The 17536-nt window shown below is 36.1% G+C and overlaps 1 pseudogene; it reads left to right on the forward strand.

The window, feature by feature from the left end:
• The first annotated feature begins 204 nt into the window (after positions 1 to 204).
• On the forward strand, positions 205 to 15275 carry LOC112803675 (kunitz-type trypsin inhibitor-like 2 protein; annotated as a pseudogene).
• Positions 15276 to 17536: the final 2261 nt, after the last annotated feature.

Raw genomic sequence — 17536 nt, forward strand, 5'->3', positions numbered from 1 at the left:
AAAAGAAATCCATCTTGACAAAGATACGTTGCACACCCTTAGCTACACCTACCACAAGTATGCATGCTCCTTTTGCCATATTGCATTCTTCTATCTTATACACCTAAGACTACTTAAAGACGATTCAAACTCCACAACACGTCACAAACAACAACTTAACCTCAATAAATTTCTTTCAATTTAGTCAATAGTAGTGTAGACACAATGAAGGCGGCACTAGTTTCTCTCTTCCTCTTCTTTGCATTTCCCTTGGCCTTTGCTCAACAAGTTCTGGACACAAATGGCAACCCCATTTTCCCCGGTCGCCAGTACTATATCACTACAAGAAATTCGGCAGATAGCAGCGGTTATTTAGCAGCGGTTTTATAAAACCACTGCTAAATAGATTCTGCCAACGGTTCTTGTAACAGTTTTAGGGAACGCTACCAAATGAGCTTATTTTGCAGCGGTTTTTCGGTAACCGCTGCAAGATGTACCCATTTTGCAGCGGTTCTTATGACGGTTTCAGGGGACGCTGCTAAATAATCTCATTTTGCAGCGATTTTTCTGTAACCCCTGCTAAATGTCCAATTGTTGAATACATTGATACTCGTTTTGCAGCGATTTTTTTCCAACCACTGCAATATTATTTTTAACTTGAATTTTTTTGTATAAACATTATTGCCTTGTTATAACTATTCTAGTCCTCGCTTTTTTTAATGAAAAAACATGTTTTAAATACTGCAACTTAATTAATGCATTAAATAAATAAAAAATAATTCAGTTATTAAAAAATATATTTATACATGAATAACTAAATGAATTTACGAATCAGGTTTTCTCTTGTTGTATCAGCCATTTTGAGTTTGTATTTAACCATAACTGGTAACATAAAAATCAAGTGAACGTCCGAATTCATATAATCAGAACAAAGTTCAATGGAGCATAAAAATCAGAATTACAAAGTAGACAAACAAGTTTAGTCAAAATTTCTCATCAACATCGTATTGACCTGGCCAGAAATACTCTGTCAAAAAAGCGCTGCAGTGACGAGATAACGGATTTGATAAGTCATCTCCAAACCATGGCAACTTGTTCAGATCGAAACCCCTTTTTGCAGCATGTACGACATCTTCTCTATGTTGGGTGTTTAAAGTTTCATTGTCTTCTTTTGGAACCTTATTAAGCTCAACATCCCTGGAGATGTCATTTCCACCGGCGGAGATAGCATCTAAATCGTCTTCTGAATCAGTGTCTGCTCCATCTAGAGTGTCAGCAACTATTTTGCCTGAATATTTAGCTGACACTGAATATATGAACATGCAACAAACAACATATAAATGTACTTAATTAAAAGAATGATAACTTCCGAGTCATTCTAGTTATTAAGGAAAAAATTACGGAATTATGGAAAGAGAACTTTCAAAATTAACAAATACAAAATTAACTATTACCGTCTCCTTCGTCGGTAGTTTGGACAGATTTCTTGGAAAGAAACTCTCTGATAGCACGTTCTATATACTTCAATTCCTTTTTTGAAGCAATCTCCAACTCAACACCATACGAGTTATTAAAGCGCATCTGCACCATAATAAAATGTATAGTTGATGGTCTATTTTGTAAAGCATATTGTGTCTCTGTAATTCACTTTCTGTGCTAGAAATTTATTTCCAACCTTTAATTCAGGAAGCATGTCTTCAGATGTCCTACCAGCTACAAATATCACAATAACATAGCCAAATTTTTCCTCGTACCTTGATCCTCATTCATGAAGTTCCTAAAAAATTTTAGCATGAACGTAACAACTATCACTGGATAAATGTTGTAAGCATATAGCAATTTAAAATACTTATCATTCAAATAATGTTTAAGTCAAGTGTTTAAGGGTACGGCTTATGAACAGACCTGCACAGTAGCTTTGTTTGCCGTTTCCAAGTATTCATTAGAACAAGATCGTCCTGATATAGCCTCCAACCAAGACCTAACATTCAACTTATGTAACCATATGTCTCTGACAACCGCAATTGCATGTTTCAATGAAGAGAATGGAGAGGCCATAGCTATTTCGTTAGCAAATGTTGTGCCTGCACAGCATGATGAGAAATCCTCCGATTTCATTTCTCATGTTACAACACCATTTTATATTAACTATATTTGTCAATGATAACAATACTATAATTCAAGATAATTTACTCGATGTCATAATTTTCTTTATTGGAGGTTAAGAACAATAACAATGATGATGAGAACAACAAAGCCTTGACAACTAACTTTGAAAAGCAAAAAATCGTTGGAAGAAATAAGGAACTGGTGTATTCATGAAATTCAACTTGAAATGAAAACTTAATTCAAAGACAAAAAGTGAGATACTAATGTTACCAGCAAACTGCATACATCATAAACACTATTAAAATTATTAGACACACACAAATGTTCTATAAAATGATGTATATGTTTTGCCATATTTTCACTATGCCACATGATCGATGTTATCAGAAACATCTTCTGTTGGGTCTTCTATATCATCATCCCTTGTCAACTGTAAATCACTGATGTCACCAGCTACTAACATGTTCACCCCGGGCTGTGGAGAAAAAGTAGCTTCAACTTCTTCATTCTCTCCTCCTATGTCATACAAGTCTCGTGGTTTCACATGAACCACTCACTCCATTCTTGATCTACTTCATCACGTACATAGTACACGAGATTGGATTCTGATACCAATATGTACAGTTCATCCTCTTCTCGATCACCGGTGTGAATTGGACGAGTGAAATTAACGCTGGTAAGGCCCAGATGGTCTTGTTTGATTCCTCTGCCTGTAGTTATATCAGCCCAAATACATCTGAACAAAACCACTGTGAAATGGTAGCTGTAGATCAGTTCGATTATGTCCACAATTTTTCCATATTATGGAACACTACCAACAGCCATTCTATTGTCACACATGCTGGCATAACTTCTTGTATTGGATGAGACATAAACTCCACTATTTTGTGTTTTCAACACGTCTTCCTTTGTGATAGTTCTAAACTTGTACCCATTGACGTTGTACGCCCCAAAACGTCTTGCCTGAAGCATGGGACCACATGCCAGCAACTTCATTTCTTTCGAATGTACAGTACTGTACATTCGAACCTAGCACCATAAATTATAGTTTGTTCATATAAAACACTAGAATTCATAATTTATAAAAAATAGGTCACAAATAAGGTGGTTAGCTTAAATTTCTACGAACCTCACGCTTGAACCGACGAGAAAATTCTGCATGCACAACACGGTCTATCTTAGATTGCGACCTTGTTTGATCCCGTAATTTTCGCTTGGTTTCTTCCCTAAATGTACTTTATGACATAACAAGAAATTAGTCTAAAGAATGAGTGTTTGAAATGGGTTACATTCTGCTTAATGATTACATGTGCATACTTACTCAATAAATGGAGCAACGGCCTCGCAATTGACTAGCACATGACGATGTGCCTAATCTCTTTCCATTGGGGTCAGTACAAAATGTGAAACAGCCCCTAAAGCTTTTCCAATTTCTGGGAACATAGTACTTCCTGTATTGTTTGTAATATCCATAGGTTGATCGTCAACTCGCGTTGGTCGGTTGATTCTAGTCTCAATGTTATCCAAATATCTGGAGCAGAATGTCAAAATCTCCTCGGATAAATAGCCCTCCGCAATTGAGCCTTCTGCTTGTGCCATGTTACGCACGTATTGCTTCAATCGTCCTAAGTTCCTTTTACATAAAGTCGACATAACGCTTAGTAAATATGTAACGAAATTGAAAACAAAAGGTCTTAAATGCATTCAGTAGCAAGCTAACCTTTCTATTGGATACATTCACCGATAATGTACTGGGCCACTAAGTTTTAGTTCATCAACGAGATGCACCGTAAGGTGAACCATGACAGTAAAGAAGGATGGAGGGAAAATCATTTCCATCTGACACAGAGTTTGCACAACATGATTTTGAAGGGCACCAAGCTGCATAGGATTTACAGCCTTTCCACAGAGTTCTCGAAAAAATGAGGACAGATTCACAATCACAGTCGATACCGGACTTGGCAATGCATTCTTCACCAAAATTGGAAGTAATTGTTCCATTAGAATGTGGCAGTCGTGACTCTTCAACCCATACAACTTGCGCTGCCGGATGTCAACACAACGAGCAATATTGCTCGAGTAACCATTTGGAAAGACCACTGTAGAGTCTTCAGGAATACATCCTTCTGTGGATTTGACATTGTGAAGATTGCTGAAGAATATTTACCACCTTCATCCGGCCACAATTCAGGCTTTATGCCCATGCTTTGTAAATCTTTGCGAGCTTTAAGATTATCTTTTGATTTGACGCTATCGTTTAAGATCATGAAGACCACATTGTCACAAATGTTTTTCTCTATGTGCATCACGTCAAGGTTATGACGCAACATGTGATCCTTCTAGTACGGGAGATCAAAAAACAACTCCTCTTTTTCTAATATGACTCATCTTGATCTGCATATTCACCAATGCGTCTTCTTTTGGCTGTCAGAGTTGAGTTATTCCCAAACGATACTTGCATGCTACACTGCTGCCTTAAGACATCTATTCCAAAAAACTTCTTTGGTGGATCCCTGCTTTCAGCTTGTCCGTCAAATCAACTACGGTCTAGTCTATATTTATGGCTTTGAGTCAAGAAGCGGCGATGTCCCATGTAACACCATTTTCGACTGAATGTTAGTCGCTGAGGCTTAGCGTCCACATTACAGTTCGGACATGCTAACCCACTGTACGTGTTCCATTCAGATAAATTTCCCAACCCCAGAAAATCGCTAATAGTCCACATTAGCGCCGCACGCATCTTGAAAGTGGTCCTCTTATTAGCATTATAAGTTTCAACACCATCCCACAATTGCTTTAACTCATCCACCAAGGGCTCCAGATATACATCTATGTCATTACCTGACATTTTAGGATCGGGAATAATCATAGATAGGATAAAAGATGTTTGTTTCATGCAAAGCCATGGAGGAAGATTGTACGGAATAAGAATCACAAGTCAAATGGAATACTTCGTACTCATATTTCCAAAAGGATTAAATCCGTCACTAGCTAAAGCTAAACAAACATTGCGCGGATAGTTGGAAAAACATGGATACTTTGCATCAAATTCTTTCCATGCTTTAGCGTCCCTTGGATGCCTCAAGTACCCATCATTATTATCAGACTCTTTATGCCATACCATGTTAGTTGAAGTCTTGCTACATATAAATAACCGTTGCAGTCGTGGTATAAGAGGAAAGTAATGGAGAGTTTTTGTTGGGAGAGGCTTTCCGTTCTTCCTGACCGGTATTTTGAGTTTCGTAACGGAACCCTTTCGTGTTTTTTGCTTCCATCGTGAAGTCCCACACTGCTTGCATTTGGTCGCATCTTCATCATCACCCCAATACAACATGCAATCATTCGGGCATGCATCAATTTTTTTGTATTTAATTCCCAACTTTCGTATAGTTTTCCTTGCTTCATAGAAAGTGGATGGGAGTTTGGCTTGCTCGAATGCATCCTGCAATAAGTCCAAGATCATCGACATAGCCTTGTCACTCACCCCGCACATACACTTAATGTGATACAGTTTCACCAGAAAAGACAACTTTAAGTATTTCGAGCAGCCAGGATATAATTCCTCCGCTCCATCCGCAAGAAGATCGGTAAAATCCTTTGCCTCGCGACTTGGACCATCGTACAAGTATGGAAACTCCAGATCATCGTCTTCTACAAGATCCCCTTTTGTGGTCTCCTCACCTCCAGGAGGCATTGTGAAGTTAAATGCCTCATGCACCATTTGAAGATATGGATTTCCCTCAGTTGTAACTTTCTCAAGTATCGGTGTGCCAATAGATATATCCTCAGCTACTTTTTTACCATGACGCAACCACAAAGTATATCTAGGAGGAAAAGGCTTTTTCAACAGGTGGTCGTACGCATCCTCTCTTGTTTGCATAAATTGAAACCCACATTGAGGGCATAGACACTTTATCATGTTATCCGACGATGCATTCGCAAATACAAAGTCTAGGAACTTATTAAGTCCTCGTCTATATTCTATGCTATCTCGTGGCTTAAGAATCTAGGTTTTGTCCATGTCTATTGTACACCAAAAAACACACATAAATAAATTTTATGCAAATGCTTGATTTGTACCGTGCTATTTTAAATTTAGTTTTCAAATTATGTCGATCTAATATAATATAATTTGAATTAAATGAAATTTATGTTCTAGTTAAACTTTAAGTTTTTACTTTAATTGTCATTCAAATATTTAGAACATATATTTAAATAATATTTTAAATTGCTAATACGTATATGTATATACTTATTTATTTAAATTAGTCTCTCAATTTTTTATTAATAATAACATGTTTTACTCAAGTTATGTAACATATAAATAACTATAATTTAAATGTTTAAAATTTAAATAAATATAATTTAAATTTTTAAAATTTTAAACTTAATTGTTTGGATAATATATAATTTCATATATTTGTTAATAATTTTTTTTGGTGACTTAAGATGAATAAATTCAAAATAAAAGAAAAAAAACCTCAAGAAAAATTGCAAGCCAACAACAAGAACACATAAATAATTACGCACTATATGTTTATAAGTCAATGATGCCAAAAAAATATTTTGAAAAGTGTATCAAAAAGATGTAACATAGTAAGTAGATATAAAATAATGTCCAAAACATTTAAGAAATTCATCAAAAATTTTCCAAATAGTTTTATCACAAAAATTAATTTAATATGATTATATTATATCACAATAATATAAGATAATTAGGTGAACCGATTGAATCGGTTAGATTTATCAAAAGACCGGTTCTCTAAATAAAGGAAAAAAAAAAGAAAACCCCACCCCCCAAAACACCCGACCCCCTCTCCCATCTGTCTCACTCTCTCATAGAAACCAAAATCCCTAGTTGCTTAACCTAGGGGAGAAAAGAGCGCCGCCCACATTAGCCCCCAGCCACCGCCCTACTAGCCACTGTCAGCTCCCCCAGCCGCCGCCACTCTACTCTTCCTAACCGTATCTGCTCGTCGCGGGCCAGTCACCGTCGTGGGCCAGTCACCGTCGCGGGTCACTCACCGTCGCGGGTCATGCACCGTTGCGGGCCACTCACCGTCGCTGCTCACTCACGTCGTGGGTCACTCACGTCGCGGGTAAGTTCTGGGTTTCTACTTTCTGGCATTGTTTTCAACTTTTCATTTTTGGTTCTGGCATTGTGTTCTTCAGACTTCATTTCTTCTGTCCTTCTTGTTTTTTTAATTTTTTATTTTGTTTCTTATATGATTAATCAAATGTATGTTGACTTTGAGTATTCTGCTGTATTCAATTTTTTCTATCTTTTTCTTTATGCAATATTCAATTTTTTTATTCTGTCAGTGCTACTGAGATTGAAATTTTAAATCATTAGTTAAATTTGCTCCTGTTGTGTATTATAGTTTTGGTTTTATTTTGGATTGATTGGTTGTATGATTTGCTGATTTTTCTTAGTTAAACTATCTAAAAATTAATGCTTTAGTTCATTGCTGAACCTTGTTAAGCTTGCTTTAGTTCTCAAGTTGCTTGTTGCTTAAATTTAAAGGGATTGTGAATTTGGATTTAAGCTGTTATTGAAGTTTCCTTTGTTTGGGTGTTCTTAAATTTCCAAGTGAAACTTACCCTTTGGCAATTTAAGCATACACGTTCAATTTAGAGCACCCGAGAATGCTGATTGTTAGATATTTCTTTCTGTGTTGCTTTGTTTTCAATATTCCTATAAGTGTTGTGTTGTTGCTGTGTTTTAAATGTTCTTCTGAAACTTTGTTGTGTTGTTGCTGTGTTGTAATTTTTTTTTATTTGAATGTTTCTATTGATTAGCTCTCTGAGGACATACACACTGACTAGCATTATTGCAATAAAGCTTTCCATGTTAAAACTTTTTGGCAAAAATAACTTTAAGACGATGCGATAAATTTAAATACATTTGGAGTTTTCTTATTGTGTAGGAGAAATTTAAGAAACCTATTAAAAAATTTAGGTGAAGCACCTAATAACTAACGAGTTTCAGGGTATAGAGTTTAAAGAGTTAGTTTGAAGTATAGCAATTAATCTTAAAGACGAAACCAGAGCTAATAGGAAAAAACAAGCAATATTGTCATACGAATGAAAAGAAATAGTTACATAACTCTAGTAATGAGATTTTGAATTACTTGGAAAATTAAGTACAACAAAACCTTGATTATAACAATTGGAAAGGAGATTAGTGTTTAACAATGAAAATGGTGGTACCTAGAAGAATGTGTAGTTGGAAATTGATGAAACCCACAGACGACTGTTGTTGGAACCCAAAATTTTATAAGAAGAAGAGTGGAGATAATGAGTTTACAATTATACTTAAGTGAAATCTGTTATTGTATAGTCGACCAAACTCATTTAAAATATAAGATATTATCAAGTCTGTTTTGAAGATAAGTAAAAGAAAAAATGAATTTGCCTATATTCTCCGGATTTACAGTCTATTTTTGAAAAGAAGGCTTTTTTTCAGTTACAAATAATTAAATAGAAGGATAACTTGATTAAATAAAATGTTAAATTAAGTAGTAGGAGAAAAGGGCTACTCAACTCAAATAACAGAAAAATTTAAATTTGAAATCAAATAAGCTAGTTAAGTAAATGCCGAAAAATCTTATTGAGATGAAGTTGTTAGGATTTCAAAAAATCATCCAACGTTTTAGCAAAATTTGAAATCAAATAAGATAGTTAAGTAAAAGCCGAAAAATCTGATTGAGATTAAGTTGTTAGGATTTCAAAAAACCACCCAACGTTTTAGCAAAATTTGAAATCAAATAAGATAGTTAAGTAAAAGCCGGAAAATTTGATTGAGATGAAGTTGTTAGGATTTCAAAAACCACCAAATATTTTAGCATTCAGTGTCTCCCCTCTGCATAACCTACTCTGCGCCTCCTTCACCCCGAACCACTTTATAATTCTTATTTTAGATAGATTTTGCACGAATATTGAGCTTATTCCTCTACACAATAATCATGTCCTTTTAATCATTGAGAAGAAGGCTCTTAAATTTAACCAAAGGGTTGAAGTGATAACGAAACCGTGATTTTTGGTTCTATATTTCTGCCCAGTCACTTAAGGTGACTAAATTTTCCATCATTGTTCCCTTTTCACTCTCATGTAATTAGTTTATATTGTTTATATCTTTCTTCAATTCATGATTAGTTTGATGACGATTTCTCCTATGTAACAGATTTTTGTCTTTTGCATTAGCTTTTTTTCATAATGTTTTTATGTTGTTACTGCAACATAGTTCCAAACAACAAAGATAAGGAATGGGTCACGTTGTTATCATTTTTATTCTCCAAATTGTTCATTCAAAAATTTTTTATCTTCTTTTCACGGAGTTCCAGCACAAGCAAAACAAGCAGTTATAGCACAAGCACTACAAAGTAGGAGCTGCTAGATTCTCTTCTTTCCACAGAGTTCTGACACAGTTCCAGCACACCGGCGCCTGCTGCCTGTATTTGCATCCTCCATCCACCGCCGTTGCAGCACCCCTGTCCCCTTTCTTTTTGCCCTATTATAGTTCTATTCTTCCAGATTCTGGTCTATTTTCCTGTTTAATTTTACTAAGTTTGAATAATTTGGTTAATTATTTGATTTTGGAGCGAACACACTTCGGCCCAACTTCTCAAATTTCTTCATTCATCTTTGAATTAACATGAGGCAAACACTTTTGTGGCCAAAATTCTCCTCCCCGATTTATTTACTTATTTATTTTTATCTATTAATGTCTTTTATATATTTGTCTCTCTCTATTTTTTTTGGTCTTACAGAACATACACACTCTCCCTCAGTCTAACCCAGAATTTGAACCCTTTTCAAATTTAAATTGTATTATTTGAACTCTGAATAAATGAGACCCAAAAAAAATAATGTTATTATAAATGGACCAGTACTTTTCTATCTCTACTGAAGTCGTTACATGAGAAGTTCATATTTTGGACCTATATATTGAAAATGGACTTATGGTTGTTGCTGTAATTATTGAGATTGTGTGATCCTATTTATCCACTATATCAATGCTGATTTTGCTGCCATGTGCTTACCGATTCAACTATATTGTGCGTAAACATTGCTGTTTATAATTATGTTCATCATACAATCATGCTATTCTTGAGTTTGAATTGCAGTTTGTTCGCTTATCTGATATATTGTTGACATATTGCTGCTGGGATTCTTGAGGTTGAGCTGCATTTTGATTATCTGATTTTGAAAATTAGTTCTTTCTCCAACTATTAATCTGTGTTGATTGTGATTGTGTTTTTACCTTTAGGAACAAGATATGATTTTGTTATTGTTATTCATTCATCCATTGCCTCGAAGATTCTATTGTTCTTTGTGTTTTTTTCTGCTCACTTTTTTGTTTGCGTCCTTTGATGCTTTTTGTTTACCTCGAAATCTGAAATGTTGCTATCCCTTTTTGATGATGTTGATCTGGATTTTTTTTAAATTCTGTCCACATGAAAATTATAAGCTAATTAGAAGCTTTGTTGTTTTTTTGTTGGCTTTCATTGTTCCTCTGGTTTGGACAGGGAGGGATAAAAAAACCAGACTTTGATTAAAACTGGCTTTTTGGTTAAAAATCTGGTATTAAAATTTGATGTTAAAAATAAAACCAGATTTTAAATTTGGATATTTTAAAACTAGATTTAAAATTGGATTTTTAATTTCGATATTAAAAAACTGGATTTAACATCTGGTTAATAAGTGACACCAGATTTAAATATTAAACCCGCTATGAAATAGGTTTTTGTTTCTTCAAACCCATTTTAAACCTGTGGCTCTTTTTAATCCGGTTCCAATTTGGTATCACGAACTATAAAATTGGTTCTAAAGTGGATCTTGTTTGGATTTTTGAAAATCCAAACCATGGCGACCCCTACCCAAATGTTATGATACTGAATTTTTCTCCCTTTGGTTATTGATGATCTGCTTCTTTACATGCAAGATAGACCTGTTACGTACCAATCAGACGTTTCCAACATTTACAAAATTAATTAGAGATACCTAAAAAAGTTGTTGCTATAGAAAGGTTGAATAAGTATCAATTTTTAATGAGTCTTACCCCCAATCTTTTTTTACGGCCTCAACACTGGGCATGACTAGTTTAGGGAAAATTTAATACGATAGATATTTACATCTCAAAAGTTTCTATTTAACAACTTCTCTAATGCTCGATTTGCTAAGGTTACACTAATTTCTCATTTTACTTAGACAAATGTTTATTGGGGATGAAAAGTTGTTGCCATGTCATCTTTAACTCCACCGAGTTTGTCTCCTTTATTAGCACCTTTGAAAGTTGATAACAAACTTTGAATTGATTATTTAATTTCATTTATTTATTATTATTCAGCAACAAAATTACTATATAATGTCTTAAATGTTGTTTGAAACTTGATTGATATAATTGGTATAGTCATTTTGCACTATTTGGTTTTCCATTGACGTTCTATTGCTGGTTCTCTAATGACCTTGTGTTGTGTAAAGGAATAATCAAATGCCAAGGAAATCTCGGTACACCGTTAGTAATGCAGCCGGAATTGTAGCTGGCCCTAATAGTCAAACCCACGCTAATCCGGTGAGTTATTTCATGCACCACTTATTTAAAATGTTCATTTTCCTTTTAGTGTATACACTTCTTCAATATAATTTGTGGGAAAATCGAATAAAATAAATTGATGTTCTAACAACTTTGTTTTTAGCAAACGGATGGAATGCATGATACGGGAGCAGGTACTTCAAGTGCACAGCGACGTGCAAGAGCCCCTCCACCTCCGCGTTCAGGCAACGGTGCTCGACAATCCCGTGTTAACGCTGTACCCTTTCGACCACCTCGCAATGAAACACGGTTAGATTCGTCAGGTGACATTGGGGACGCTCGAGCTCTTGCGACAAATAGAAAGCATCCACCGGATTCACATGAAGGTGTAGATGACCATTCAAAAGACGCAGACTATGACCCGGAAGCGGATGAGATCGAGTCATTTGATAACCATCTAGACAACATGTTTGCCACACATGAAGTTGAACGTCAAGGCAATGCCAACAGCAAAAAAAAGGACACTGATTATTGGGTTGTTGATGTCATAGGTATTCTTCTGATGCTTGCTTCTTAGTAAATATAATGATTCTTTTTCGTGCATTATACTCTCTTAGTAAAATAGCATTTGAAGTTTGTTCATTGCTGTTAGAAAATCGTGTTATCTCTTCTATGGAGCTGACTGTTAAGGAGACATTAGCACTTCCTTCTGGAAAGAAGATCATTCTACACCATAACAGAGAGTTGCAACAAGTTGGTCAGGCAGCGGGCTTATTGAGCGGGTTATTGGGGACATTGGGGTCTGATTTTCAACAATTACCAATTTGTGCAAAGAGTTGGAAGACAATGAGCAAGGCTTCTAAGGAGCATGCGTATGATCAAGTTAAGGTAATGTTTACTCTTTTGCTTGATAAAGTAAGACGCTACCAATGCTCGGTGTAAATTGCTGTTTTTTTACATATTAAATGAACAATAGAAGGAAAGATTAAGACGCACACACATGAAATCGACTATACGGATTTTTATAGAATATTCGATAAATTTCTAAGGAATTTTTTGTATAGTTTAAATTGTAGTATATAATTATACAGCTTAATCCCCAATTAATCTGATCCTTCGTGTATAGCAATGTAACTAATAACTGTAGTAATAATACTAACAATAATAATGATAAAACTTATAAACCTCATGAGAATGTTAAAGATGCTCCTACTGCTATTAATTAGAGAGTGACTAGCTATTATTTATGATTTTCGGTTATTTGAAAATGTCTGAGGAAAATAAATTTGGACCACATTTGCACAAGTTGATTATGTTACCGTCCAAAGTTTGATATTTTGAATGTTTATGTGGTTTTAATTTTGTCTTGAGACATTATTTCATTGTTTCCTTTCTATGGGGATACTGTTTTTTCGGTGATGCAACTCTCCTTTAATAGGTGAATTTCTTTGGTTTTCTATTTTATTTGTTTTATTCTCGTAAATTAGAGAAGGATAGTGTATGTTGGGTTTTCTTGTAGTTGACTACTGTGAATTTTGGTTGTCGAGAATTGTTGATGTCATAAAGTATGTCTTTTGATAATACATAAGTCTGTTTGAGGTGGTTAATTATTATATGTTGGCAAATCATTAACAGCGTAGTAATTTATCCCGATAACATTTATTTTTCTTCATTTTATGTGTAGGAGAAGTGTAGAATAAATGCCGTTAATCGTTCAAAGCAAAAAGACACACACACCGGAGGTTCTAAAACGATGGCAAGAAAGAGACACGAAGAAGTAATTAATTTAACTTTAGTTTAAGAATATTGACGTGTGTCTGGTAATACAGTGTTGTCTTTAATAAAAATGTGTGTTGATGATTGTTATAGGAGCAACGACAGGGAAGCCCTATTGGGAGAGGAGAGGGATAGACCATAAGTCAAAAAAAAGAATGGAAATTATATGAATGAAGAAGCGCATTTGGTTGGGGTAAATTATGTTCATTACTTTTTCAAATTTCCCTTTGCAATTACTATCATTGAATTTAGATTAGTGTAAATCCAGACCTCACATGTTTGCAGGAAGCAATTGAACTTATTGAGAGCCAAGACCCCTCTAGCAAGGCATTTTCATAGAATGATTCCCTTGTACAAGTGCTTGGCAAGGAGCACCCAGGAAAAGTTCGTGGACTCGGTATTGGTACATGTCCAAGTCGGTGTTTTCGTAACATTCCAGAGCAGTCAGACTACAGTGTACATATTGAGGAGTATCAGATGGAGATTGTGAAACTCAAGGCGGAGGCAGCAAAACTCAAGGCGGAGACAGCAGAACTCAAGGTAGCAACAGCAGAGGAAAAGGCAAAAAGACAGAGAATGGAGATAGAGGTAGCTAAAGGGAAGGCAAAAATACAGACAATGGAAAATTTGTTGACATACGTAATCCAGCAGCAAAGAGGTAATTTGCCACCTGAAATAGCTGCGGATTTGGATTCTTTGAGAGGTGCACCAACCTCATCCCATTCAAGATGATGTGTGGGCACTAATAATTTAATTTATCAGTGTAGGAAGCGGAATACCCTTTTATTATTTACTTTCATAATGACTTTTGAGATATTTATTTGTAGTTTTTTATTTTGTTGACTTTATTTGTAGTTTACGGTAATGGATGCACTGGATGCAAGTTATCATTATAATGATTCACCTTTGCAAAATTAATTATGTTTTGTTTCGTGTGTTATTTTTGGATTGGCTATTGTTTATTTTAATAAATTAACGCAATTGAGTGGATTAACATATAAAGAATAAAAGAGGTGTCATATTTTATTATAAATTCTATTTTTTTTTAAAAAAAGTGTTACTCGACATTTGGCAACGGTTTTAAATCCGCTGCTATATTCATAATAGGATTAGTTAACGTATGGCATTTTGCAGCGGTTGACAACTGCTGCAATCTCCCTTAAATCATATTTTCACGATTTAGTAGTGGATGAAACCACTGCAAAATACCATCTAGCAGCGGTTGTACCAACGGTTATTTATAACCGCTGCTAAGGGTTTAGCCGCACACTATCTTTCAGCGAATTTATCAACCGCTGCTATCTGTTTGACAGCGGTTACAAACCGCTGCTAATTCTACACATAACCGCTGCTATCTACCGGATGTGGTGTAGTGTATCTTGCCATCTGTAGCCGGCCCACCCGGCGGCGGAGTGAAGCTCGACACAACCGGAAAGTCAACGTGTCCAGTTACTGTCCTTCAAGATTATTCTGAAGTTGTCAACGGCATCCCTATGAAATTTACGGAATAAGTACCCTCGAGATTTACGAGAATACTCCCCTGGAAATAGAGTTCACAAAGAAGCCAAAATGCGTAGAATCTTCCAAGTGGATTCTCCTTTTTGACAATGAAATCGAGAAAGCTTGTGTGGGCATTGGTGGTCCCGAGGACCATGATCCTGATGACCTGCATGTTATCGTAGGAACATTTACCATTAAAAGGGCCAGATTCGGGTACAAGCTTGCGTTCTGTTATGAATCAAATTGTGTGGATATTGGAAGGTTTAATAAGAATGGTGAAAGTGGAAGGCGTTTGTATCTCACTAATGGTGAACCTTTTGATGTTGTGTTCATAGAGTCTAGTTCTTACAATAATGGAATTAGGTCTGTAGTTTAATTTGAATATGCATGTAAAAGTAGGGTTGAATGAATAATCATCATAATTTTTCTTGTGATGTATACAGTTGCAAGAAGAATCTTGTTGCAAAAGTGTTCACTATATATCGAACACATTTAATAAATATAATAACTTTTTCTATGAGTCCCTTTCTTGCATATGAAAGTAGGTTTATCATAAGTTCATAAATTTTGTTTAGAAAAGTTAATTATTTGTACGACCAATAAAAATTGTTTACATTGAAAAAGTTTTAATTGATAACTATGAGGTTGTGTTTGAAGATGCCGGTGTTGTCGATGGACGATACTCCATTATTGCATGAATCAAATGATCATTATATGCTAGTGTTGTATAATGTTGAAGAATAATGCAACAATCAATGTCATGTAATAAATTGGCTTATATCTTGTGATGTGTGACACATCTTGCATCTGTTACAATACGTGTGACAAGTGCTCTTCTAATTGTCATGTTTTGATGTTCATCACTTTATTGACGATCAATGATTAGTTTGTTAAATTTTTCTTTTTGTCTTACTGTTGCTACGTGTCTGAAGAAATTCATTGATAATTCGTTCTTCCGTTATAAAATAATTGTCTAATTATACTTACAATAATTACAGTAAGAATATTATTAAAAAACATGACTAGTCACATTAATGAAGATGATTTTATATGAATGTGATAGTTGAATATTATAAAATGATTTAACTAAACTCTATAATACGTGTAATTATTATAATTATTATTTTTATATAAAGATATTTTTAGGTGGATAATCATATGGATGTTATGAATGGGGATGTTACGGTGAAGTTGTCAATCTCATTTTTTTGTAAAGACGTTTTTCATTTTGTGGTTGTTATTGATTTTGATACGTCACCCTTATCCTCGGTTGCACCAAAAAGCTCGGCACCCGTATCAATCACCCGAAATACTCGGCCCGCAAACAACTAAAGCTGGCGTCACATCAAATAAACTCGGAACAGGATCAGATAAGCTCGGCCACACTCATTCAAATAAAAAGACACGTGCATCAAAAAGCTCGGTCCCGTATCAGCCATCCGAGAATCACGGCACATGATCAGGACCGAAGCAGCGTTACCCAACTGAAAATAAGAAACGTGCTCAACTGGTCTACAGCACCAAAACAGAATATCTTAACTAATCTATAAGCTAGGCCTCACCCACTAACGGGTAGAAACTAACTCCTATAAAACCTAGCCTACACACTCGACTAAGGCTCAGGTTCTATCACCTTCAATTTCTTACCCTCTTACTCTAAACTCACTTAATTATTCTCTCTCTCTTTTCTGAGATCATTACTAACTTGAGCGTCGGAGTATCTTTTGCAGGTATTCCCGCCGCGGTGTTTGACCTTGGCCGACGTAAAGCTCTTCCTCCCAGTTGACGGCTTGCTCGGAAGTGCTTAAGCTCGGCCTCCCTGGTGTTCGGACGAATCACTTGGCGCCCACCGTGGGGCCGGAGTACATCTAACCCCACTTTTTTCTTTGTTTAGTCTTCTACCCTATTTTGCAGGATTTCCGATCCTCGAACATGGCTGACAAGGAAAGCCCACAACTCTCACAGGATGACCTCCTGGCTCGAATCGCCGAGCTTCAGGCGGAAGTACGAAGAATAGCCGAGTTGTCTACGCAGAACAATGGGGAAAGCTCCAAAAACTCGGCTCAAGGTGCTACAGATCCCTTGAACATCGCCCCGCCAAAGGAGAAGCTCACCCTCGACAACCCCTTCTCCGAGGAGATCACAAATTATCAGATGCCGAAAAACTTTACTCTCCCGACCGCACTGGAACCGTACAAAGGGTTCGGTGACCCCAGAGCCCACATAAAGAAGTTCCAGTCGATGATGTTTTTCAACGGCCCTAAGAACGAGCCCGTCCTTTGCCGAGCATTTCCAACCTACCTCGACGGCGCTGCATTGCTCTGGTTCTCCAAACTCCCTGAGGGATCAATTTCTTCTTTCGAGGATCTTGCCAGATCATTCATCGACTACTTTGCCGCATCAAGAATCTACGTACACGGATCGAACTATCTCGGCACCATCAAACAAGGCCAGCATGAGAGCCTGAAAGACTACATGACCAGGTTCGCTGACGCCACCATGGAGATCCAGGACTTAGACCCAGCTGTTCACCTGCACGCCCTCAAAGCCGGCCTAAGACCTGGTAAATTCCGGGAGACCATCGCCATAACAAAGCCGAAGACCCTAGAGGAATTCTGAGAAAGAGCGGCTGGACAA

Source organism: Arachis hypogaea, chromosome 5 (assembly GCF_003086295.3).
Source record: "Arachis hypogaea cultivar Tifrunner chromosome 5, arahy.Tifrunner.gnm2.J5K5, whole genome shotgun sequence".
NCBI classification, from domain to species: domain Eukaryota; kingdom Viridiplantae; phylum Streptophyta; class Magnoliopsida; order Fabales; family Fabaceae; genus Arachis; species Arachis hypogaea.